The sequence below is a fragment of the Callospermophilus lateralis genome, chromosome 2 (genome assembly GCF_048772815.1).
Source record: "Callospermophilus lateralis isolate mCalLat2 chromosome 2, mCalLat2.hap1, whole genome shotgun sequence".
NCBI classification, from domain to species: domain Eukaryota; kingdom Metazoa; phylum Chordata; class Mammalia; order Rodentia; family Sciuridae; genus Callospermophilus; species Callospermophilus lateralis.
In genome coordinates, this window is record NC_135306.1 from 22401785 (window position 1) to 22429455 (window position 27671).

The 27671-nt window shown below is 36.2% G+C and overlaps 1 protein-coding gene across 2 annotated transcripts in view; it reads left to right on the forward strand.

Annotated features, from left to right (window-relative positions):
• The window catches only part of Lpar1 (lysophosphatidic acid receptor 1), a 143517-nt gene that overhangs the window by 85979 nt on the left and 29867 nt on the right, over window positions 1-27671 (forward strand). The window lies entirely within an intron of this gene.

Genomic DNA, 27671 nt, shown 5'->3' on the forward strand with positions numbered 1-27671 from the left:
TGAAGGGGTTGGGGATGTATATATCTCAGTAGTAGAACACTGGCCTCGTATGCACGAGGCCCTGGGTTTGATCTCTATGACTGCGAAACAAGCACCTTTTAATTCATTTTTTTTTTTCCCTACAGAAATTCAGTGAGTTTCTATAATCCCTTTTGCTCTTTAGAAAGCAGGGAATGTAACCTGGGATTTTAACCAAGGAAATGTAACTGGGGATTATGTGGTTCTTCTGAAATTCTGGGAGGTAAAGCCCTAATTATCATTAAGTGAATCAGCAATTTGGTTTGTGCATTGACACATTCTGTTTTGGTTAGGGAAAATACATTACAGAGATCATCTCTGGCTGTATTGATTAGGACCTTTTGTAGACCTTTAAGAATGAGAACTAGGCCTTGGAATTGTTGGTATAACCAAAGCCGTGTCTAACCAACTGGAATACTTAGGCAGTCTGTCCACTGGGGACCATAACATCTCAGATGTCAGATTGTCTTATTCTGTCCAGTTTCCCTGTTTGTTTAATTATCAATAAGATTTTGAGCATCCCTGTGCCACAGAGCTTATTTTCCATGATACAAATGAAAAACACCTTAGTTACTACAGATATTATTTTTGTATGAAGTTAAGTAACATGAGACATTTTACTTCTGTGTTAACTCTAATGTTTACTTGCTAATGGTCTAAACGTTTGATGGACACTTTTCATATGCATGTGCTTTTTCTTTTATGACATCAAGTGCTGCTTCTAGTTTATAGAACCACCAGCAGTAAATGACTGCTGAATTTGGACTATGAACCTGCCAAGTTCTTGTTTTAATTTTGACCTTTGTGTAATGTCTGGCATAGTTTGTTTTGCAATATAATTAATGATTCATGTAAACTTAACTTTTGTGCCTCATTGGGTTGTTTTGCAAGTTGAGATAATTATTTTGAGTGCACTGTAGTGCACTGTACTTTCAGTGTACTTCTGCCCTAATCACCCTTTCTACACCTGCCACCACTGCACAAACCCAAACCTGAAAATGGCAGAAATAATATTGCCCTCTGAGATATTAAACTTTGTAATAGCCTCTAGAAAGCAGTTAACCTCTTCTGGAATTAAGAACATTATTTCTACAGCTTTGAAAAAGAAGAAGTTTTAGTGGAAAACTCTACGTGAGGTGAAGAAATTTGATAGGGCAAGGTGGGAATGTGATTGTAATATAGGAAGCAGCAATTCAATAAACTGAGAAAAAGAGTGAGAATGGGAGAATGGGCAGGATGTGGATGGGAGTGGTTGGAAAGCTTAGAATAGGGATTCCCCAATCCTAAGCAGCCGGCTGTTTGTTAAGGTGATGCCTAAGGCCATTCCATTCACTTAGTGTAGTACTCCTTGCTTGGGTTGTGTCCTTCCCCATTGTTATATGGTGAAGGCGGGCTTGTAGATACAAGTGTTCTGTTCTACGCAAAGCTCAGCTCGGTGTAAACTTGTCTATTTACAATCTTGCTTGTCCCCCCCACACCCACACACCACCACCACTTTGGCTTGTGGTTTCTAATGTCTAATATCTTCTCTGCTGGATTGTCAGCTTTGTCAAGGCTGACAGGGATTGTAATGCTTTGTTGTCTCTGTTCTCACATTGCTGGCATAAATAGGTGATCAGTACATAATTGTTGAAGAATGGATGTGGTGTTAGAATCAAGTTTCTGAGTCTTCAGAACTGAAGACCAGAGAGAGCCATAGTGAATTCACTTTGGTAAATGCCACTTTATTCAACTGTACGGGAGCCAGACCTAACTAGACCTTTATTACCTGTGCCTTCTATTCAAAACTCAGCAGCTTAGAGAATGGCTACAGTGCATGCTCAGTAAATAATACATTTGTTTCACTTTCATTTATTCTGGGATTGATTATGGTTTGATTAATCATGTGGAAAGCCTTTAGTTTCCACTATTACTATGTCAGAATGACCTTTAAGACCTGTTCAGTATTCATGATCAAGAGAAGGGTTTGTTGGGCAACAACTGAATTCCTAGGAGTCAACTTAAAAATAAAAGCATCTTTGAGATTTATACTTATAATACCAGTTGGTAAGCATGAGGATAAGTTGCTTTTGAATGAATACTGAATCTTAATAATTTTGTTAAGTAGTTAGGTAGCATTATCATGTGCCCAGTACAATTCTAGATTACAAATATAGTAATTGTAAATAAAACCCCTATGGAGTGTAGGTACCATTGTTGATTTGTCATCCTTATTTTTCAGGTGGTAAAAATTGAGGTACAGAGAGGCTAGGTAACTTGCCCAAGGCCATACAGCTAGTAGGTATAGGAAATGGGATTCAAATTCAGGCACTTGGGGTCCAGAACCTATGTGTTTTCACTTCCTTGCTATCTTGGTTCTCTTGAATAAAAACAACCACCGCATGCTGCATTTTGTAATAAAGTTTGAACAGCAGTATGCCATTATGTTGAAACATGGTGATCCCATTAGTTTCCATCAATACCGCCTGGCCCTGCATGCTGTTTCCACAAGCTGAGAAAGCTTTAAGGGCTCTCATTTCATTTGCCTTTTTCTATTGTCCGGTGTTGTAGCACCAGTAACTGACAGCTTCTCACTGGGGGAGTGTTCTGGAAAGGTGTAGTTCACTAGAGGTTCATCATCCAGTGTGAGGTCATGGCGCCCCTCCCCAGGCCTGACTTCTTTCCCTACTTGACATTTTACCAAGAATTCTTTTTGAGTCTGTTCCACAGTTGAAACAGTGGCAGTCAAGCTGTTCTTTCTTATTTGACCACAGGCTGTTTTGAGTTTTAAGTCCTTTCCTTTCTAACTCTTTTCTTTATGGTGATACTTCTATTGGGGAACATTAGAAAAGAGGAAAACTAGAATTTGGCAAGAGAAAATAGAGTGAAGAGGATTTTGCTTTTAACCACAGCAGGTACATAAAGTAAAATAAACGCAGGTGGGGCTTCTCTCTTTGTGGAAGAAGAGGGAGACACTCGTATTCTGGTCTGATCTGTTTGGGCTGGAACTGACCACCTCTGAAGCTAAATTACCCTTTATTACCTGGTACCCTGTGCCCGTCAGTACTCAGCCTGGTTCTTCATGTGTTGTTTGTATCTTGCACCAAGGAAAGTTGCATTTTTCCCCTTCTATATTGAAGCTCCCAGGTTAAGAGAGGATAAGTAATTTGTCCAAGATCATTCTGTTTGTAAGTGACAGAACTGGAATGGTGTAGACCATGACCTTCAGCCACAGGATTTTGACTCTTTGGTACTTCTATTTCCAGTTTATTTCAACAAATACGATGTTTCAAGCTAATTATGTGCTAAGGGGTAAAAAGATGGATAAGTAAAATTCTTTGCAAAGCTTCTGTTGTAGTAGAGGAGACTAAGAAAGTACTGCAAAGGAGTTGGGTCCGTGTGCTTACAGAGGCAGTATTACATGTTCTTGATGGGATGTGGAGGAGCTTGTCATTTTATAGTGTGGGGTTGGAGGAGAAGGTAGGAAACAGCATGAGCAATGATTTTTACCTCTGAGGAATTGAAAGAAGTCAAGTGTTAAGTCAGGGTTTGCTGGATGGGGTTTTGACTACAAGTCTTCATAGCACACTAAATAATATAGGCTTCAGCCTGTAGGTGACAGAGCTATGAAGATTCCTCAAGATGAACCAAAACCAAATTCTTTACAGGTGGAGAGGTTATGTGATGAATCATCAAACTGAGACACTTTTGATAGTGAAAATAGACACTAACTGTTTGGGATGCTGGTAAAACAGACATAAACCAAGACGGTTCTGAGCAACCCTCCTTCTAGGCTTTGCTTTCTGTTTATTTGTTTGTCTATATTCTTTCTGATACTTTTGGTTTTTCAAACACAGAGCTCAACACTGGGCTTCTTCAACTTTGTAAAAGTGATAAAGAAGAACTTTTTATAAGGCAAGTGATTTAGAATTTCATCCTGTCTACTTCCTTCATCATACAGATGAAGAAACTGAATCTCCCAGCTTAAGAAATGTGGGTGTGAGTTAGTGCATGACCCTAGCCAGGATGCAGGTTTCCTGACTTCCAAGAAGGCACTGTTTTTGCTGCAACAGTGTCTCCATCTTGTTCATCCCAGTCTCACTTTCCATCCCTTTCTTTCTTGTGAGCATCACCATGTATTTATATACAGGATTTGGCGTAACACTATAGAGTTAACTGGCTACTAAAGAAAGGGTCTTCTTGAATTTGGCCTCTTTATAGTTGGTAGTAGCTATAATGGAGCATTGACAAAAAGACATCTGAAACTAAATAGCTTGCATATTAGATAGCTTTTACACTTACTAGCATCACTGCCTTCCTTACTAACTTCAGTGTATTACTGTTTTTTACTCAAGTTTTTTAAATTAAGTGCAGGCTTTATCTTGTGGGGTGTGTGTGTGTGTGTGTGTGTGTGTGTGTGTGTGTGTTTTCTCACATTCGTTGAGGCAGGATGCCTCTGGGATTATCACTGTGGCATTAACTATCTGGGTGATTCACTGCAAGTTACTTTCTCTGTGTACCTTTATATGTGGGATGAAGTTGACCAATTTGATTTCCAAGATTATCTGGGGTCCTATTTATTATTCTATAAATAAAATTAAAGTCAATAACTCCATGGCCAACCATACAGAGCTTTCTAGTGGAAAACTTAGAAATGGACTTGGGGCAAAAACAAAAGTCTGTGGTTGCTCTTTGCATAAATGGTACATCACCTTCTTTAATAATTTGCTTCTAGATGCACTAATCCCATTGAAGAGTGTGCTATATTTATTGAGGGATGTCTCAAAGAAGTGAATTTTGGGGTTACTTTCTTGTGAAGAGCCATGTGGCAGGAAGGGAAGGCTTCCCAATTGGCCTTGTTACTAGGGGACAGGAGTTGACACAGAGTTTTTTTATTCTCTGGCCACAGGTGACCAAGCTACACATCCTGTTGCTCTGACAAGGAATTAAAGCCATCCAAGTCTCCTCAGGTCTCAGTGCCATCCTGTGAAGGACTCTTTGAGGAAGAACTTGTGGGAATATTCATGAGAGCCTTGATTGTTTGGCCAGCCAGTAGGCTGGCTTGGCCCTGTGGGTGGTGGCCAGGAGACTCACCCTGCAGAAGTCCCAGGATATTGCCCAGACCTCAATCCCCAGGCTTAGGTCAAAAAAGAAAACAGCTTTCAGACACCAGCTCTTTATACCTTTTGTTGTCCATCTCCATTCAAATATTTAACTCAGAAGAAACTTCTAAACAGAAATAAAAACCACAAAACCACATGAACCTAACAGAGTTCCTTGTGAGGTGTGGCCCCAGAGGAGCCAGGACGTGAAGTTCTTTCTCATTTTAGGTTAATGGAGAATGATTAAGACCTTGTTTAGCAGAAGCTCTGAATATTACAGTTATTTGTCTTTGTCACTAAGGGAATAAAAGAAAGATTCCTTAACTGTGGTGACTGCTGAGAATCACTATTGCCCAGAGATTGAGAACTTAGATTTGGAGTAAGATAGGCCAGTTCAAATCTTGGCCCCTGACTTACTAACTCCATAATCCTGAGGAAAATTATCCTCTGAGCCTCAGTTTTAGAATTAATAAAATAAGGCTGGCAGGACCCTTCTCCTCAAGTGGTTATGAGCATTAGACAAACTACGGATATAAAGCACATAGTTCAGGGTCTGACTTGCAGAGAACACTTCCTAAACACAAACAAGGAATATCATTACTGTTAGGTCTGCCCTCATGAACAACTTTCCCTCTTTCTCTCTGACACACATCCACACCTATCCACACTCCAAATGCACTATTATATGCAACATAATCGTTCAAAATAGTTTATTTTGTGTACAAATGATGCTGCTTCATTTCTCTGACATAGTACAAAAATACTATTGAGTCTTAGCAGCTGGTTTCAATAGCAGATTATAAATTTTATTCTGAGTGGCCATTGCTTTTCCATAGATATGTCTGTACCTCAGTGTTGCCTATATTTGTTGAGCCCCAGCCCTATGTCTGAAAAGTCTTATTAGCATCACAGGAATTGGCAGTTTTGACTTGTTAACTCTCTGCAGATGATTAAATGGTGTGGACTACTAAAATGAATTTTGGAACAAAGCAGGCCATTTTATCAATATCTATTAGAAAGTCATCAGCTCCTTCAGATATATCTGCAATATTTAAGGTACAGCTAGTAACCCACAGATTATTTAGGATACTGTTCTCTTTTCTTTTCTCATGTCTGGAATATATGAAAAAAATATCCCATTGGTAGAATCATGAGACCTTACTGCTGGTCTAGCTTCATAGTGTGACCACCTATGAATCTGTTAGGCTAAATTTCATTACCATTAACCTAAGAAGAAAAGGGATGTAAGCTGCTTCTAATCTCCCTCTACTGCCTCATGAACCTCACTGTGGACATGTCATGATGGCAAGGCTTTATCTTCTTAGCGCCTAGCACAGAGCCCCACACTTGGCAAACTTTCTATGTTTATTGAATGACTAAATGAAATATGCTTCTTATTCTGGATTGGCAGTTTTTCAGGTTGTCTAATTACAATAGAAATTTATTGGTTTTACCTGAAATCCAGTGTTGTTTTATAGTTTTGTTCAAAGGATATTTGTTATGAGATGGTTATAATAAAGCAGTTCCTCATCCTATCATGATTAAGTTCTGGTATGAACTTTGTATGATAGTTTCTTAACAAGCTCATACTAAATATCTGCTAGGTCCTTGTTAAGAAGTAGGGATACAGAGGGACAGTGAAAATATGGGCCCTTTTCTCAAGAAGATCTCTTCTTAGTGGATGAAAATATATAACATAAGTCAACACAATACAACATGGAACATAGGCATAATATAACATAAAATATACAAGGTGTGGGTGGTTGGGTGGAATGCTGTATTATTTAGGCAATGTCTGGAAAAGAGTTGAAGGTGAAAATGGCATGGGAATTAATATCTTAGATGGTGTGTAGGGGTGTGCCAAGTGAACCCAAGCCAAGAAATTATTCTTTACACAGAGAGTGAAATTTTCAATCACTTCCCTGTATTGCAATTATCATATCACTTATGTATGATAGTAGCCTTTGTTAGGCATACAAATCAAAGTGTAAATTCCTGGCAGTGGGAATCTTTAATAATCTTTCATAATTGTCACATAAATTTGCTTATAGTTTTTTGCCTATGTTTTGCACTGGCATAATATCCATTTTTTAATTGACCAAAGATAGTAGATTAACATCAACAAATTAGTTACGAAATAGATTTTCAGTGATTACTAACCTATAAGGAATGGGATGAAATTTCTTATGTGCAAATTAATGTCCTTGGAAAATAAGAAAATCTCTGAGGAACTTGATCATTGCCAAGAGAAGTTGACACCTGTATTTGAAGCATGATGGAAATATAATTTTCTATGGTGTTTTATAGTCTATATTAATCTAGAGGGGCGGGAGATTTCAGAATGCCTGTAAATGGTTATTGTTACATTTAGAAATGTACAATTCTATTTTCAGGGGTTTATATTCTTTGGGCCTCTAAGGATCTTAATTCCCAGATATAGATGGACTAAATAAGAACAAATAGAGGATATTCAAACACATATACCCGAGTTGCCAAACTCAGCACATAAAAATTATCACCTAAGCCATATTATATGGTTGTATATTACTTAACAAGGGGGTTACATTCTGAGGAATGTGTCATTCAGCAGTTTCATCATTGTACAAACAGAATAAACTTACACAAACCGAGACAGCTATGACATCACAAGGCACATCTTATGGGGCCATGATTGTATATGCAGTTTATTGTCAACTGAAACATTGTTATGTGGCATATGACTCTACTAAAAGACAGTATTTGTTGTTTATATGATATTCAAATTTATCTGGGCATCCTGTGTTTTATTTGGCAACCCTAGCATGCATGCATGTACTCATGTACACATGGAGTATTGATTGAGAGAAAAAGCATTTTGGATGGCAATCAACATACACTATCTTCCTTGTCTTACAGGATTCCATATTATCCTGCATATATAGTGCTTAGGAATTTCACTCACTATCTTTAATTTTTATTGTGAGTTGTCTGGAAATAAATAAAAGGTACTACACAACTTATAGAATCTTATATTTATTTCTCAGAAATTATGCTTGCCTATGAAATGGATAATGTTGTGTTCCTCTAGGTCAAAACTGAATGCTTTTATTACATATTCTTTTTCATGCTTTGAAAAAGCATTTTAGTGTGATTTGTTTTTTTATATGAGTAAATGATTTTGTTCTTGTTTGTACCTTTCTTCCCTCTTCTTTGAGGTCTAAACTGTAAAGGCCTGCACCCCAGAGAAGCTACCTTTTATTTCTGTTAGTGAGGCTGATAGTGTCTAGACAGAATGTGGTCATGGCTCTACCTGAACTCTGGCAGGTCTCCTCACACAATAGAGGACTTATTGTGATGATCCAAAGCAAATATGAACTTCTAATGGGGTGACACAGCAATAACAGGGTCTTTTTGAAGAGTGGGATTTAATCTGGCCTTGGGAGACTGGAAATTCATGGCTTCACCTATTTATCCTGCCAGGCAGACTTTTGTTTACACAGAGAACACTGCATTTTAAGTAGGCTTTCCATGAGTTCATTCTCAATGGGCATTTCTGCACTTCAGAAAGCTTCTCTTTATGTGGCAAGCGTGAATCCATTCGCTGGAGTTATTTTCCTCTCTCTTGGGAGAGAGAAGATAGCCCGTAGGAGTCTAGCCTTAAAGGACCTACAGAAGAGACCCATGAAAAAGTCCAGAAGCTTTTGCTGAAGCCAGAAAGCAATTTACCCTTTTACACTGAAGGGATTTGCTCTGTAACCTTGCTGAGCACGTGGGCTCTTTTGTGTATTGGTCCAGTTCCAGAGGAAAAGCCAAGCTATAAATCGAGGAGCTGGAATCAGTGAGTTTGTCAACGAAAGCAGAAGCAGCCGTATTTAGACATCCTTTAAGAAGTGTGTGTGATCATAAAATGGTCAAATAAACTTTTTGTAGAGATTAGAACACTAGCTTTATTTAATTTGGCAAATTCTTGTGTTTTGGAGGAAAAGTGAAGATGTTTTAATTAAAAACAATTTCTGAGGCACTATGCATATAGAGTATTTACAACTAATACATGACAGCAATTTAGAGGAAAATACTGTAAACCAAATTTGTTTAATAAGTCTAACTATAATACATGAGATAATAATGTCTTTAATGAAATTTCCTAATATTTTAGTACAATCTAATTAGTTCTAATTATCATTTTTATTTATAATCTAATTATCATTTCAACAAGAAGTCTGTCACTAAAGCTTTCATAGATTTTTTTTTCATTGTATTGATTTTATTTTTTTAAAATACACAACAGTGGAATGCATTACAATTTTTTAAAATTTTATATTTGTTTTAATTAGTTATATATGACAGTAGAATGCACTTATATACTTTGATATATCACATATATGGGATATAATTTCTCATTTTTCTGAGTATACATATTGTAGAATCACATTGGTCATACGGTCACATACATACATAAAGTAATAATGTCTGTTTCATTCTACTATTTTTCTTATCCCCACATCTCCTGCCTTCCCCTCCTTTCATTTCCCTCTACCTAATCTAAGGTAATGCTATTCTTTTTTTTTGCATTACAATTCTTATTACACATATATACCACAATTTTTCATATCTCTGTATACAAAGTAGGTTGATACCCAATTCATGTCTTCATATATGTACTTTGGATAATGATGTCCATTGGCTAACTTCATTATCTTCTCCAAAACCATCCATTTACCTGCAAATGCCATGATTTCATTCTCTTTTATTGCTGAGTAAAATTCCATTGTGTATATATACCACATTTTTTTAATCCATTTATCCACTGAAGGGCATCTAGGTTGGCTCCATAGTTTAGCTATTGTGAATTGTGCTGCTATAAACATTGATGTGGCTATTTCCCTGTAGTACGCTGTTTTTAAATCCTTTGGGTATAATCAGAGGAGAGGGGTAGCTGAGTCAAATGGAGGTTCCATTCCCAGATTTCCATATTGGTTGGACCAATTTGTAGTCCCACCAGCAATGTATGAGTGTACCTTTTTCCCCCACAACCTCTTCAACACTTATTGTTTGTGTTCATAGTAGCTGCCATTCTGACTGGAGTGAGATGATATCTTAGAGTACTTTTGATTTGCATTTCTGGGCTTTCATAAATTTAAACCCTAACATTAAAGTTAGAAATAGGAACAGAAAGTACAATCTAATTTAAAAGTATTGATCTGTCTATAGTATATTACCTAACAAATGATTTATTGTTTTAAGTTCACTATTTGTTTGTATCTTCAATACTAGGTAGCTTATTGAAATCATGGGATATTTTGATAGATTGTTTTGATTAGACTTTGGGGCATTTTTATACTATCTTTATAAACATTTGAGTCAGAATTAGAGTAACATTGACTGACTTATTGATGTTGAAAATATTAATTTTACTTTAATTCTTTCAATAACTTAATATATAGTGCAGTTAAAATATTTTTAGTTATATTTTTCTTATTTAACTGAAATATTCTTATGTATCAAATACTTTTATGTAAACAATACAAAGAAGACAATTTTTTATCAGATCTTGAAGCATGAATTGTGACAACTAAAGCATCTGCCACTGTGAATGTTTTTTTTTACTCTCTCTCATTTGCTTTCATGCTAAATTTATAAAAAATTTAGTTCTTCTTTTAAAATTTTAATATATAATAAACCTTTTTCTGTACAATTTGGCTGCCTTCAATTTCATCTTTAATTTTTCCTACCATTATTGACTTTTCCTGGGTCAATATTTTTAGTTTGAAGAGTTTTTTTTAAATTTTTTTATGATTATAATTATCATTTAAGTTCTTACTAATAATCAGGACTCAGTAAGTCTTACCTTTGTCCCAAATAAAGTTTAATTATAAACAAGAATCTTAAGATCTCTGAGTTTCAGTACTTCCATCTTCCAAATATACAAATTATTTTTATAAAGATCTTATGTGATAATGAACACAAAAGCTCTTTTTTTTTTTTTTTTACAGAAAGTGCAACATGGTTGTAAGCTATGAATGCTTTTATAGCTACTGCATATAGTGAAGTGGCCTAAATTTAAAAAGAAAGAAAGAAAAGTTTGGAATGCTAAGTAGGAAATGTAGTATGAAAAGCCACTAACTATAGTCTAACTCCAGATTTGCTACTTACTGGTGGTTGTGACTTTGGACAGCCCACTTAACCTTTAGGATAAAATTCCTTATCTGCACCCTAAAGGCCTTTACCAGGTGTGGTCCAAGGACCACCAGCAACTGACTTATCAGGGATGCTTGTTAAACTGGCTGAATTTTGGGCTTCAGCCCAGAGCTGCTGTAGCTGAATCTTCGTGTTGGCATCCAGGCTGCCATGCCTCAGTAATACAAGCTTCTAGCATGACAGTACTGAGTCTCTGGCTTTCTTTTAAATTACATGACATTCAGTTTGTCCTTACTCAATTTTAAGTTTTACTTTTCACCTTTTCCACTGAGCATAGTACAGTTTTGGGACCATTTAAACAGTGAGTATGGACACATGATCACTCCACTCATGTGTTTACAAAACCCACTTTGCAGAAGAGCAGATTAGAGAGAAAGCTAGAGGGAGGGAGAGTTATGGAGGACACCTAAAACAAGTCAGACAAAATTCTTAGCTCGAGTAGAGTTTGCTATCAAAGTAAGTTGACATTTTCATACTAAAATTGATATTTTCTCAAAATATTTGAGTTATATCACACTAGAAAAATTGCCACCTATAAATGCCTGAAAATGCAACTGACTTGTTATAAAGACACCTTCAGAAAGTATACTTGACTAAGAACACTTCATGTAGATATCTGATTTTATGTTATTCTAAAGAGAAACTCTAAGAGAGGACATGGAGCAAATATTTATTTTTGCATTAATCTAATGACAATTGTGTGTGTTACATGGAGACCTTTGCAGAAAAAGGTTAGATCAATCATTTCCTTGCTCCTACACTATATGAAGAATGGACCATCTTCTTTTCTTTTCTTCTTGAGTCAGCACTGCATAATCAAAAGGATTTGGGCTCGTTTGTACTTGGGTTAAAAATCCCAATTGTGCTTATACATTAGCTGTGTGACCTTAGGCAACATATGCAATCTTCCTGAGTTTCTCTTCCCTATCTACAATTGGAAAGAACACTTTCCCCAAATGGGGAGGTCATTGTAAAAATTCAATGAGAAGTGTCACGGTGCCTAGCATACTGCCTGCCACATGTTGAGAGTTTTATCACCTCTTGCCTTCCCTCTGTCTTGAAACTGTCACTTGTGACCTGCTGTAATTAGTGGTTGGGAGTGTTTTCTCGGGATCATTCTGTGGACCCACCTAGTTTCTTTTACAGTCCTATATAATGATGAGTGACATTTTCCCACTCTCTGTGAAACAGAGGTTTCATATGTGGGAGATTCAGTCTGTTAGTACGTCCATCCATCCATCCGGTCATCCTTTAGTCATTCAATAGGCCACTGAATGTAGAATCCAAGCAATTTTGTGTTTTGGAATGAAACTATCAAGATATAGTATTCACATGCTCTTCCAAAGCCAGGCTTGAATTGTCTATATAGTAGCAATGATAAATGGTTTTTCAGCATCTGCTCAAACATTTTAAATGCAGGAAACAATCTTATCTTCCAGAGGTCAGACTATCTTCAGATAGATGGTCTATTATATCTATACATGTGTATATGCATGCATCAGGGTAGCTTTATATACATGAGTTTTTTTACTTAGGTGTTTATGTACAGGTGAAGTTTGGAGAATGAGGTGTCCTATAACATTGCACTGCAGTACTGAATTCTGTTTTAATACTATTCACTACTTTTTATCATCAAAGTAATCCATATTCGTTGGGAAAGGAAAATTAAGAAAAAAATTATTTAGAATTTTACCTTTCACAGGTAAGCTAGAATTTTAAAATGAATACACTATTTTTTTCTAGTTGCTTGTGCTAATAATTACAACCATATAATACATACAATTGTATAGTATGATTCTTTAAAAAGTCTGCGTAGCATTTTCTTATGCCATTAAATAACCTTTAAAAACATGATTTTCCATATGTAAATACTCAGCAATTATATAATATTTTAAGTTTTCTCTCTCATTTTTTTCTATTATAAATAATATTGAGATAGACGATAGATGATAGATGTATGAATCTTTACTTATTGTAAATATTTATTCATTGAATTTGATTCTTTATTTTTTAATGGTCTTCTGAAAGTTTGTGCTAATTTACTCTCTTATCACAGGAGACCAAGAGTGTTTGGCTGCATTCATTGCCAATATCAGGTAGCTTTTCTTCCTTAATGGTGCTGTGTTATAACCATTTACATTATTATTATTCGTGGGAATAAACATTAGCAAACCTGAAGAGAGAGATGGCCACCCTTCAGAAATTCAGAAACTAATAAAATATAAAAATGGGAATGCATTTCATAGCATTTAAATATATGCACCACTTTGAAGTACTTTGTTCCATGAAAAGGTCCATATTTATTCTTAGAAACCTGAAGGCCTGACAGCTGAGTAGAGCATGGTGGTTAACAGTGTTGCTTCCTGGATTCTGATCCTGCTGCATACCACTGGAGTCAATTGGGGCAACATATTCATTTGCTCCAAGCTTCAGTTTCCTTGTGTGTAAAATGAGAGGCAGGACAGAAATAGCCAAGCCTCAAAAGTTAAGTAAAAGTATGAGATGAGATGCTGCGCATATAAGTACTTAGATACTATTAGGAAATACATAAAGGATAGCTTGGTGCTTTTATCAAGCGATCATATTGCTGTACTGAATCCTAAAGTCTCTGGATTAATCCTCATGGCGGATCTTCATTATGTTCTGAGAAGGGGCAGCCCAGAAGGGTGGAATCCAGCCTTGGGACTCAGTGGGGGCAGATCTCCCTTGGACTGGGTGATACTGCTATGTCAGAGGATCCCGAGAGACTCTGAAACCATATATGCAAATTACTTTCATCTCCTTCTCTAGGCAACTTTAATCCCTAATCAATGTTCCCACAACTTCTCAGTTCAGTGTTCTTATTATCTCAATAATTTTTCACTGTGCCTCTTGTCTAAAAAATATATTGCTTAGTTTCATTTGATAAGTTAAATTGTTAAATCAGTTTAGTAATTAGATAAGTTAAATGGTTAAATCAGTTTAGTAATTATATCAGTACTAATAAATTAGGAGCCATTTTTTAAAACCAAATGACATAAAATTGGAAGAAAATATAATGTTTATCTCATTTATAACAGTTGCTAAGATGTGTGTGCCTTTTGGCCACTGCACAACTTCTCAAAATTTGAAGTCAGGTGGGATACCACTGTTCCCCATTTCCTGTTCCACATCAAGTTTGATACAGTACAGTCATTTTAAAAATCACATCTGACATATTGCAAAGGCATAACGTCATTGAAAGGAATGTAATGCCATCTAATGTTGGAACTGTGAACTACCTCAAGTTAGTAGTTCAGAAGGTATATAACAGATGCCAAGTACCACTGTTTCTCTCAAAATATCTGTCAGTGCTCTTCTAAATTCACTGTGGCACCCCAAGATGCACTGGGACACTGTTTGAGAACCAGGGCCCTACTATATTCCTGGTTTCTGGCTTTACCCCAATTTCGTTTTCTTTTGTCTAGTTGTCTGTTGTTCATAGTTCTCCTTTTTATTTATTTCTTGGTTCTAGCAGTCTGGTTTCCTTCCCTTTTGCCCGTAGCCATTTATCATCAAGTAGCAGCAGTCTCTTTAGTTGCTTTTGGACCTTTGCAGATGCATAGAGGTCCAGGCTGCATCCTGCAGGCTCTGATGTAATTTGGTAACTGGCTCTAGCTCTAAATCCTATGGGACAACTTCAGTTCATGACCCAAGGAGCAGCATGTCCAATGTATGCTACCTCAATGGCACCCCTGATGTGGATCATCACTAAATATGTGTCTAGTGGTTTCCTGCAGTGTGGGTGGACACATCCTCCACACAAGGCCTCCTAGCTTACCCAGGACATTGTATAGTAACAAAGATCACTTGTGTGCACTGACCCATATCATTGCTTCTGTCCTTAGAGTGTCAACCCAGAATATGTATTTGAAACAGTTGAGTGATTGATTGTGGGCTCTGGCTTAGTCTGTTTGATTTTGTGCCCTCGGCTTACCACTTCATGCTTGACTACCTGAAACTTCAGCTTTCAGATAACAAAACTAATCTGTTCAGTGGAGATAATAGTAAGTCTTACTTTATGTGAGAATCAAATGAGAAAATAGGTGAACCCTTAACATTGTGCCTGACAGGCCCTAAATACTTGACAAATGTTAACTGTTATTTTTAATAACTATTAGTCTTATTTTTTCTGATTGTAACTTTGAAATTTTTTTGTAAATATTTTAATTTCTCTTACTTTTTTTTTGTGTGTGTGTGTGTGTGTGTGATGCTGGGAATTGAACCCCGGCCTTGTGCATGTGAGGCAAGAACTCTACCAACTGAGCTATATTCCCAGCCCGATATTTTAATTTTTGTTAGGTATAAAGTAACAAATGTTTATTTAAAAATTTAGTATTTCTCTTTGCTAGTTTATGAAGGAAAGTATAAATATTTAAATTAAAATATATTTGTGTAACATTTTCTTACATATACTTAAGCATCTTAACAGATATATAATCTCTTATGATTTTTAAAGAAATTATGGTAGTGCAAATATTGTTGTACCCATTTTAGAGGTGATAAAACTGAGGCTCAGAGAGACTCTCAATTGATCAAGATAATTCATATTTGCTGCACTCTATACCCTAACTTGGGGTATGTAATTTTAGTGCCAGGGTTGCTTACTTCTTGTTTTGCTGCCTTAAATATTTCAAGGGTTAAAAATGGAAAAGGAAGGAATAAAGGAAGAGAGAGAGAAAAAAGAAAATATTGTTATTTTCTGATTTCTTCTAACTAAGGAAAATTTGCTATTTTCTGCTACATCTAGTACCTTGAAGTATTCATAGGTTTTAACTAGTGTATAGGAACCACAGCAATCAAAAAAGCCAATGCTTTGTTCTTAGATATAATATTTTAAAGTAATGTTTATTGGGCCTGATCGAACAACATATCAAAAGCATTCCGTCATAACTCAAAAAATAATAATACAAAAAAATTAAAATTTGATTTCTTCTGAAAAAGAAAAGTAAACTTTTCTTTCCCCCCATTTTCCTTTTTTCCAAGTGTTCACATCCTAACCCTTTCACCCATGCTAGCACTGTTGCTGCCTGACCGCTTTCTGGGCACAGTGGCATGGAAATACATCATCAGAGTATAATTTTGTGCAGAGCACAGAGAACATGCTATTATGTATTGAGTCTCAGCTAAATAGCCTGGCTGTGTTTTGATCTTTTTGTTAAAATGGGAATGAAACACAACCTCCTCCTATCAGGTCTGTTGGAAGTTTGCTGGTCCTATGCTTATTTGGTGATTTTCACACCCAAATAGCAGGTGGAGGGAGAACAGATAGTCTTGTAGCTTTAAGGTTAAAGGTACTGACTTGTGTTACTGAAACAGTGACTTTAGATTGTTACAGGGCTGAGCCACTGTAACAATCCAAAGATGTTGCTTGATTTTCTAATGGCTGACTAGAAAATCACACAAGTTACAGGCTGGCCTGGTGAAACGTTTCCTGGCTTATTTGAGGTAGGTTTCTTGGGGCGAGCCAGCATGGAAAGCCCCATGGAGACACTGTGGTGGCTCTCCAGGGAAGCATCTTGGACATGGTGACAACAGCTTTAGTTCAAGTATTTGGAATATCTCCTGTGGCTAAGCATGATGTGGGGAGTTAAGAAAGGAACCTGAAGTTCCCATTGCATTTCTTTCTTGCCTAGTTAATATTATAAGGCAATTCCCATGCAAGTTGGCCCTCTTTCTCTTTAGATGTTGTTTTTTATTATCCTGCATAACAAATTGCCCCAAACTTAGTGGTTTTAGAAACACTAATTTATTATCTCATTATTTCTGTAGATTTGGAAGTTCAGGCCTGTCTGCTGGGTTGTGGTTAGGGTCTCGCAGGCTGAAATTGACATATTGGCTGGTTGCTTTCTCATCTGTAGGCTCTACAAGGAAAGGATCTGCTTCCCAGGTTTCTTTTTTTTTATGTTTTTTTAAAATTTATTTTATTTTATTTTTTTCATCTTTCATACATTTGATTCAAGTGAGTTATGAACTTCCATTTTTACCCCAAATACAAATTGCAGAATCACATCAGTTACACATTCACAATGTTTACATAATGCCATATTAGTGACTGTCCCAGGTTTCTTAAGTTGTTAGCAGAATTCATTTCCCTGTGGTTTTAGGATTCATGGCAGCTTGCTTCTTCAGCAGTGAAGAAAGTGAGAGAGACAGAGAGAGAATGTCTCTGTTTCTAGTTTCTGACTTTCATCTTTTTAAAAATTGCTAGCTAAACTAGGTCCAATTGACCCAGAAGAGTTTCCCTTTTGATCAACTTAAAGTCAACTTATTTGAATCTGCAAAACCCTTTCATGTTTGTCATTTCACAGAAACTAATAAAGGGAGTAACAGCCAATAACCATTGTCATATTCTATCCGTTAGAAGCAAGTTACAAGAATGTGTCAGGCTGTGGGCTTGGTCTGTAGCACTGTAAAGAGCAACAACATAAAGCAAATCACAGGTTCTGTTCACACCCAGGGCAAGAGGGCATGTCGGAGGGGTGGGACTCTTTTCCACCATAGATATACCATGAGTTTTAAGTACTCTTTTGATGGAAGAAAACTTAGCTTTTAAAAAATGTCATTTAAACAGAATTAAGTGAAGGATGGAGTTTAATCTTTTAAAATCTGTTTATTTATTTTTTTAAAATGTACCAGAAATATATGTTTTCCCTTTAAGAATGTATCATTTCATACTTTTCCTTGAAATTTTCTCTTCTTTTGACTACTGAGACTCTACTCTTTCCTGATTCTCCAATCATTTGGCCCATTCATTCACTTGTATTTCCTCCATTCCCCATTTGTGTGTTTTGAAATGCCACATCTATAAACTGACAATTCCCTTTGTCTGCTCACCTCAAGGATGGCTGGAAGTCATATACCCACCAGACCACGAACTTCCTGAGCACAGTGGCATGGAAACACATAATCATGATGTAATTGTGACTCTGCAGATAAGCCAGCAACTCTGTGGAGTTAGGTTGTAATCTGACTGTCTGCAGAATGGCCTGTGGGTGTCAGATACTAGACTGGAGCTCAGTGTTAAAATAGAAATGATTTCTTTTTGGTCTGTAGGAGAGATGCTGGTCCCATTCATGTAGGATGATTTTTTAAAATATCCAAATATCAGTATTATATAAACAGTCTTACAGACATGCGTAGAATATATGTCTGTGTTTATTTATGCTTAACCTTGTAAAACAAAGGGATCCAAGACAGTTTAAAAGTTGCATGCAGTTCAAAGGGCAAAGTTGCATTAAAACTAAGGAAGAAAAAGGAGAGAAGGGGAAAAATAAACATTAGAAAGTAACAGAGTGAAGTAAAGACACACTTTCTAGCAGTTAATGCAGATATAGACCATTAGATTCATGATTTGGTGGCTATAAAGAAAAAATAGGAGAAATAACCCTTTAAAGTAGGGAATCCAAAGAGACATTTCTTTAGTGGGTATCCATCTGTGATGGACACATGGCCAAGGTCGGAAGTACTGGGCAATTCAACATTGTTTACAGAGCATGTGATGCCATGTCCTATAAGGTCATTTCTTACTCTTCCACGAAGGCTGGTGGCCTGTAACCAAAGTACAGTTTGGTAAAAGCATTTAAGTGATATTTAAAAGATACTGCTTAACCATTTGATTTTCTAATGCTGTGTATTGGCTGGCTTAATCAAGAGTCAAGTTTAGCGTAAGGTTTCTTAGTCTTTTAAATGTATTGCCCTGTCCCCCAGAGTTTTAAGAAAATTTTGAAGTTTTTGGCAAATCTTAAATTATAATTTGAAAACTTCTTTTTAACTATAAAGTTGTCATGAACACACATGAAAATGAACACACCCAGCACTAGTTTTTCTGCCATAACTTCCCCAACAACCTTAAAAAAACCTTTATTTTAGCTCATATGGAAGAATGAATTCTACATTTTGCCATGTATTATAATTATTTCTTCAAAATTGTTCTCCCAGATTATCTTTATTGATAACATCTGGACACACTTTTAGAAATTATTTCTAATTATACATGAAATGTTTGAAGTCAGTGGAGTTTCTTGGAGTACGTGGGTGATTAACATTCTCCAGAGAAAACTTGAGCTTAAAAAGACATCTATCTCATTAAGACTCTGTACCACATCACCTGAATGGGAAGGCTAGGCACATGTCACCACATTATAGTAATCAGTGTCCTGTAGAGCAAGGGATTGTTGATTCCTGCCTCATGGCTCTGAATCACAAAGCCTACATGTGGTATTTATTCATTATTCACTCATTCCTGGTTATAAAAGTAAGTCACATTCTGTGTCAGTGTTTTACACTATACAGAAACACTGAAACAAGAACTGAAAAGTGGCTTCAATTTTTTTTATTTGTAAAATGTAATAGGACCTGTCTCATCAGATTCTTATAAGGACTGCATGAAGTGTATTTCATTGATCTTAGCACAGCATGAGTGAGGTATATGGCAAGGCCTCAGTAGATGCTGGCTGTGTGCTTATATACTTACACACACATATGGTAATCTATAATAGTGCTATAAAAATTTGCATCACACTCAACACAGTTCTCTTTATTCTTTAAATTTAAAAATCTAACATTTGATCACAGGGTTCTATTACTCTATACTGACCCCTCTGCTTAATTTTGATTATTTATAATTTTTATTATTTATTTACTTAACATGATTTTAAAATTGATAGCTTATTAAATTATTATATTGAGAGAAATAAACAGGTAGTGGTAAAAGAAAGCAAACTTGTTCAATTTCTCTTAGAAAAATCAGGTATGGTTTCATTATTAGCAAGAATAAATATGGAAAATTATGCTAAAATATACATCTAAAGACTTTAAAGTATTCATATTCTTTTATATCTTTGTACTTCTAGGAATTTACTTTAAGAAAAATGTACAAAGATGTGTGTGAATGTATATATGTGTGCATATACATATGTATGTATGTATATGTATATACATATAAGATACCCAGATTGAATTCCAAAACTGGAATTATGAATAACTTTCTGTTGTGTATTTTATTTTTCAAATGTTCTACAATGGATACTTATTACTGTCATAATCACAAAGTAGCAATACATACTAATGTTTTTAAAAGGAAAGAAAATAAAGATGAACAACAAAGCCATAAATAAAGGTTAATAGCGGAATTTTACAAGAAGTTTTAAAACAGTTGAAAGTTCTTGAGAATAATGTCCACATCTTAAACAAATGGCCCTATATTGGAAGCCAATTTAGCTTGAACAAAGAGACCCTTATCATCCTTCTGATTGCTAAATTCTGTCTTTTTGCTTTGAATTTTCAACTTGTGGAATCTGTTTCCCTCAAGTTCCTATGCAAACCAAGGATAGAACTAAGGATAGATTCCACTTTTGAGAATGGAATTAGCCTGAGAACTAAAACATTGGTTTTTAAGGAGAAGTGAAACCCAGAAGTACCATCTCAGGAAGCAAAATAAAACAAGGTTTTCCCTCCTCTGAGCTGTTAATGAAGAAAGGAATTAGAGAGGTCTTCTCTGTGCATACTTAACTAGGCATCTTCCATGGATCAGTGTTCTGCCTCTCTTGATAAGACTGCCACTCTGGGAAAGAAAGAAACCATGAGTCATTCTCATAACTAGGACTGACTTAAAAGTTTGTATAATACGTTTATTAAAGATATTTGTGTCCACAGTGCCAAATAGTTAAAACTTAGGGAGGCAGCTATATAAGAAGGTCCTAGGGAACATAGTCAGAATCAAGCCAGGCCTGGGAGTTTGTTGGTTCTCAGGTACGGAGCTTGCTTTCTCCTGGGAAGAGATGACTTTTGAAGCCCTGGTATCCTTATTGGGAAGGAATCAAGAGCATGGGACTTCTCAACCTTGGAGGTGACTTAATATAATCTATTAACACTCAGCCTTATTGTGGAGGAACAAGCCTGCATCCAGTTAAACTTCTTAGCCATTCTCTCCACTTTCAGTATCTCATCCTTCTGCATCCTGTAAAATAGTCACTTCCCTTTTCCTATGCAGCAATTTAAGTGAATCTCTACTGTCTAGGGAGAGCTGATATTCTCATCCTTTCAAAATCATTGCAGCCTATATATACTTCAGTCTTATTTCCCATAATTCTATTTCTCTTACTTTGTTCCATTCAAAATGGGCTTATTGTTACTTGGGCATATTATATGCTTATCTGCTGGTCTACAATGATTATAACAGTTTTGTAATAGCTAAAGCTAAAAATTCATATATTTATTAAAATAGAGCTTGATATATACATAATATCTTTCATCAATATTTTGACTCAAGAGACTTTTAGAATCAAATATATATGTGTGTGCAACAACAGGCTGGTGCTGATTTTTATTTCTCTCAGAAATGAAACCTTTCTGATTTGGTTCCAGGGCAGGTGTGAAAGTTGTAAATACTATCTTTGGGAACTTACCAATTTTTGATCCCAAACTTTTTTCACTTGGAATTGTGGAACCAATCACAAGAGTGAGAACTAATTGATCAGAGAAGCGGACTTTTATTCTTAGCCAAAAATATGAGAAGTGGGAGATAAACTCAGAAATCAACCCACTGAGGGTCAGGAGGTTATAGATACAGGGTAAAAGAAATGGGGAGGGATCAACTAATAAAGGAGAAGAATATTTGTGTCTTTTCTAGGAATGGGAGGAAATTTGGGGGGAATTTAAATGCCCTTTTTGCCTCAATTATGTTTTTTTCCTATCAGCTGTCATCGCACTGGGGTGTGTGTTTCATTTATCATGTAGATGAGATTATAATGAAGTCAGAGGGTGGTGTTCTCTCTGGCAGCCATCTTAGAGCCAGCCAGTTTCAACTACCTCACCTGAAGAGTAACTTTCAGCCTGTGGGCAAATGGTCTTCAAAGATAAATAAGATTAGAGTGGGGTTGAAATTCAACTAGTGCAAGATTAAGGTAGGGGAACAAAACCTGTACTTAATCTGTCAGCTGCTCTAAATGTTGTTTTTTTCCATGCATTGTGGTCCTGATACAAAAATACCTTTGGAGTCAAAGAGTTCAAAAGTTCAGTTTCATAAAAATAGATAGATAGATAGTTAATTCATAGGTCACTATAAAGATGAATATACAGATACATAGGTAGAGGGCACCTATTATATGTCAGATGAATTTCTAGGTCAAAATATATAATGGGATGATCTAGATTTGACTTCAGTTTCAATAGTAGCTTGACAAGTGGATTGATTTCCTTTTTTGGTTTCTCATCTAGGAAACAGCACAGATGAGCCTACTTTTATGCTGTGCTGAAGAGTAAATGATACATGTCTGCCATGGAGTCCTTACTCATGTCCGTCAGCCTCCTTCCTGTACCAGAATTTCCTGAGGCTGAACATCTTCCTTTTCCTGGTTGACCAGTTGCTCAGTCCAGCTGAGGTTAGCCCATTCACCAACTAGAATAATTCCAAGAGAGGCAGGCAAGATTAGCACCCTGTGAACTTAAAGGGACCTTTCTTATCTAGAGAATGAAGAAGAAAGAGCCCTTCTCAATGCCCACAGTTGGAAGAATAGAAAGAAAAAAATGGTGTTGAGATATTGTCTTCAGTAAGAGACTTATGAGTATTTTTAATAGTCGATTCAAATTCAGATTAAGCTAGCTTCTATAGTTGACAAAAACCTGACTATCCAAACTCTAGTTCCATTAATAAAATTTCAGTGTTTTCTGAATGATGAATGTCTAAAGATGGGTTTTATTGTGAGAAGAGAAGCTTGTTCAAGTTTCCCTCTTCTCCTTTTCAAAAAAGAAAATAAAATGAGAATTCCATAGTTAGCAAAAAGGTCTTTGCTCTTAGTAAATCTTTTTTAAAACGTCTTTAAAAGATAAGAGTTTTTCAGAGTTTTATGTTCTATTTCTGGGTTCAGGACCAGATATCCACTTGCGTAAAGAAGTCAGAATTGCCTTGAGGGTTGGAGAATCCTAGCAATGTTCAAATTCCCAAGCTCCAGTGCTCTATGATGTGAAGTTCTAGACACCTTTGTGATGGAAAAGGGTCATAGCAAAGAGACCTGGCTTACTGGGTGGTCAAGAGTAGGGAATATTTGGAAAGAAGTTGTGTTTTTCTTTCCATTTTCTGTTATTGAGTATTTGAGAGCAGTGATTTATGCCTTTATTGCTACATTGCTCTTGGGCTTTCCTTCTCCCCTCCACAGACTTTTCATCAATCTCTCCCCATCCTCCATCAATCAGGGGTTCTCCCTGTTAGGTCTTCTTTAGATGGACATAGTCTCCCTAGCCTTTCTGCTTTATGGATACTCCTTCAAACAAAACCAAACCTAGCCTTTGTTTAATTCCAATCTCAACAGAAGGTCATAAGGATATGGGGAAGGTACAGGAAGGTGTTAGGAACACACAAGTTTTTACCACATGGTGTGTGGTCAGTAGTTCTCTTGTCCCTTCAGAAATAGAAACTAAAAATTTCCTTGAACTTTTGCTGTGTGTGGGCACACCACCTATCTGAAGAGATTCTGGGCACACCTGCGAGTTCCTCCAGAATGGTTCTTGCCAGGCTATGGGCTTCCCAGCAACCTTAGGAGCTGTCCCTTGGAATCCAAGGTTGTAAGGGAGATTTTGGTCCACACAGGAAAAGGCATTCTTCACCGTTTCTAGTTAACCCCACTACCCAATGAATCCCTCTCTCAGAGACTATTCATGCTATTCAATGCAGTTGCTAAAATATGTTTTATTTTAAATGCATTTTAAAGCAAAACAAGAAGAATTACTAAGAGTGAAAAGGTGGCTTGCTATTCAAAGAATATTTTAGATTTTGATTTGTATCAGTTTATTTCAAACCAAAAAGGACTTATTTTTAAAACATACATGAATAATAAACTATTATTAGTGATTCTTAACCTATTATTTTAGGTTACTATTCCTGTGTGTGTGTGTGTGTTAAAATTTTTTTTGGTTCGTAATAAAATGATTTAAATCAAAATATAAAATATTCTTTGAATAGCAAGCTGTCCTTTCACTTTCTGTATTTCTTCTTGTTCTGCTTTAATTTCTGTATTGAGAATATTTATTTTCTTCCATTGTAAAGGTAATATCAGAATAGGTAAATTGGAAACTTTTGAAAGTTAAAGAAGTAAAATAATCAATCATCTAGAATTCCATCATGTGGGGACAATAATGAATCCTTTATCTGAGCTCTTATCTTTGGACACAAATGGCAGGAGAAAATATGGAATTAGTCGATGAAGACATTTTCTGTGGACTCTTCCAGGTGGTGCTTTACTGAACTCTGATCTCTAATGTATCTTGGTGAAATCTGGGTTCAGTCAGTCCTGTTACAGATGACCTATTAGTTTTGACTGAGGTGATCATTTGCCCCATTCTATATCTTTATAGTCCTTTGTCTTCCTTTTATATCTACCGGAGATGTATTCTGCAGGGCCCAGAAGATTAGAGCTACCAGTGGCTCAGGACTTGCCAAGTCCCTAGTAAATCACTAATGGGTTGCTGTCTACACATCTGTTAGTCCTGTTGCCTGTCTACCCCTTCCTTGATGGTTCAGTATTCATGGAACAGTATGTTAGTTCATGACATTGCCATCATGTTCTTAGTGAGATTTAATTCCTTTTCAGATAGGGTTTTATTCTTTTTTCCTCTTTGTTAAAGTGATTTGATCAACATAATTGTTAGTGTTTCTAAAACATTAATTTTTATGGATAGGTAAGTACATTGTAATACTAGAAAATACATAAGCATTCATAGAAATTATTTAATTCCTAATTTTAGAATTTTTCAAAGTATAAAATTAAAATATCTGAATTCAGTTTGCCTCAATGAAGTATTTCTTTATGTCATAAGTTTTAGGAATGTTATTTATCCTTCAGTTGACCCTTAAGTTACCACTATAGAAACTTTGGTCTTATATATAAGATATAATTCATATATTCATATGATATATTTGTCACTTGTTCTATTTGCTGAATATATTCATCTATTTTATATAGAAATGCATTTTTACTTTGTCCTAGAAGAGGGCCAGAAGAAAATTGTTTTAAAAATACTTTGATAACTAGTTGTCAATTCCAGTAGTTTTGTTGATGTCAAAGCATTTAATTTTCTGAATGTGAGAGTTAAGCCCAAGAAAAGTATTTAAATATGAAAAATTCTGCCACAGAATGATTGGATTGTGTACTTTTATTAGATAATTTTTGAGGTGGTCATGTTTGGTTGATGTTAAAAAAGGAACTTATAAACTTGCATTTCTGGCACAGGTTAAAATTATGATTAATGATTCTTAATGACTATATGTCTTTAATCAGAAGTTTTCTCTAAAGGAAAAACACATGGATTGCAGTAAGCTTTTTAAAGAAAATTGCCATATCTCAGTTACAGTAAACAAATAGAAAAATAGACTCTTAATGTTGATTGAAGGAGCACATTATAGTGAGGATGGGAGGGCTGATGTTCTTCAAAGACAGAAGGCAGAGAATGGATCAGCCTGGTAGTCCTAGGATTGATCCTAGAGTCCCAAACATAAGCACAAGACAATTTTGGCTTCAAAAGTATCTGTCTTGTCTTTAGAACTTGAGGAAATTTCGTGCCACGACCCTCACTAATCTGACTTCTTGAATGCACAACTATAGCTATTTCTGACAACAAAGTTTCTGATGAAAAGCATGCCCCAGGATTATGATAGCTACTGCAGAATGCTTATCAGATACCAAGTACTTGAGGTCTATAACTTTTATTTGGTTCTATGGCAATCCTGAAAAGTAGGTATTGCCATATCCTTTTTACAAATAAGAAACTGAGGCCCAGAACAGTAAGCCAGTAAACTCAGCCAGCAAGCACACAAACTGGAGGGTTTTCACTCAGGTGCACCTGATATCAAATCCGAGCTTTTAACCTCTGTGCAAGACTGCATTCCTAAGTGATTTCATCTGCTTCTGTCTAGGAGAAATGGTTCCTTCTTGCCAAAGAACATAGAGATCAAAGGAAATACATAGAGTCATTTTAATCCCTATACATTACTAATAATAGCATGGGTGACTTTTTACCTTTTTGGTAAAGTGAAGGTGTTCATATTATTTATGAAGGTATTTTTTTATTTGTTCTAATTAGTTATACATGACAGCAATTTGCATTTCAATTCATTGTATACAAATGGAACACAACTTTTCATTTCTCTGATTGAACCCAATGTGTTAATTGGGGGAAGGAGGGTGGCTATCCCATTCGAGATTTCATTTGTGTAATCATACATGAACCTAAGGTTATAATGTCTAGTCTTATTTTGCCATCTTTCTTATCCCCGTGCCTCTCCCTTTTTCTCCCTCCCCTTTGCCCAATCCAAAGTTTCTTCATTCTTCCCCACTCCCCTCGCCCCCGCGTTATAGATCAGTATCCACTTATCAGAGAAAACATTTGGCCTTTGGTTTTTGGGGATTGGCTTACTTATGAAGGTGCATTTTCATTTCTAGTGCATCTTTTTGTCCTATGTGCCATACCATCTATATATGACCTACTAATTTGCAAAGGTAAAATGTTTTTGGATAGGGTAACATGGTAAGTGGAGGGAAGAGAGAAAGTGTCTTGAGTTGGCATACCATAATTAATTAATTATATTTGTCAATTTTCATGTCATTCCTTTAATTCCAGAGATTTGACGTAGGTTGATCTAAGGTGATGCTAAGTGAATAGCAGCAATATTTGACTCTGCCTTAGTTAGGTACTTCACTTTCCTACCAGTGATAGAAAAAAATGAATAATCCCTCGGGCATAAGTGGCCCATGCTCCAGTGAGTTTATAACACATTTGAAGTGTCTTCCACTTCTTTATCTTTCTTTTCTACTTTGGAATCCATGAAAGCTTTGATTGTGCTATACAACATCCTCTTTATATTTTATATTGTGGACTTTTAAAAATAGTTTGCAGTGTACTTTTAGAGATATCTGAATCTCAAAGACGGATGGCAAGACTGAAGATCTATAATTATAGAACTAGTACTGGAAATGGCCCAGGTTATCATTTACACCCACCTCTCTAACCATTCCTACTTCAGAGATGACAAAGTTGCAGTCCAGAAAGTGATAACCTGTGGCCCTAGTCAGAGAGACTCTTCTGGTTCTGGACAACTTTTGGTTGTACATTTAGTCATGTAATATACAGAACCTGAAACAGATATTCAGAGCTTTTAGGATTGTGTTTTGATCTGCTAGATATATCTGGGCTGCTAGAACTCCTATTGTTTCCTGTTGGTGCTACCTGGGGTAGGGGTGAACAGATTCCCTGGGAAGTGCTTCCTGACACCTCTGGTGAGGGAAGGGGGAAGACAAAATAGGTTATTAAGAGACAGGCATTTGTTGAGCTGGCCCCCACCCTCAAGGATAGCACTTCCCAGAACCTTTATCTGTGGCAGGA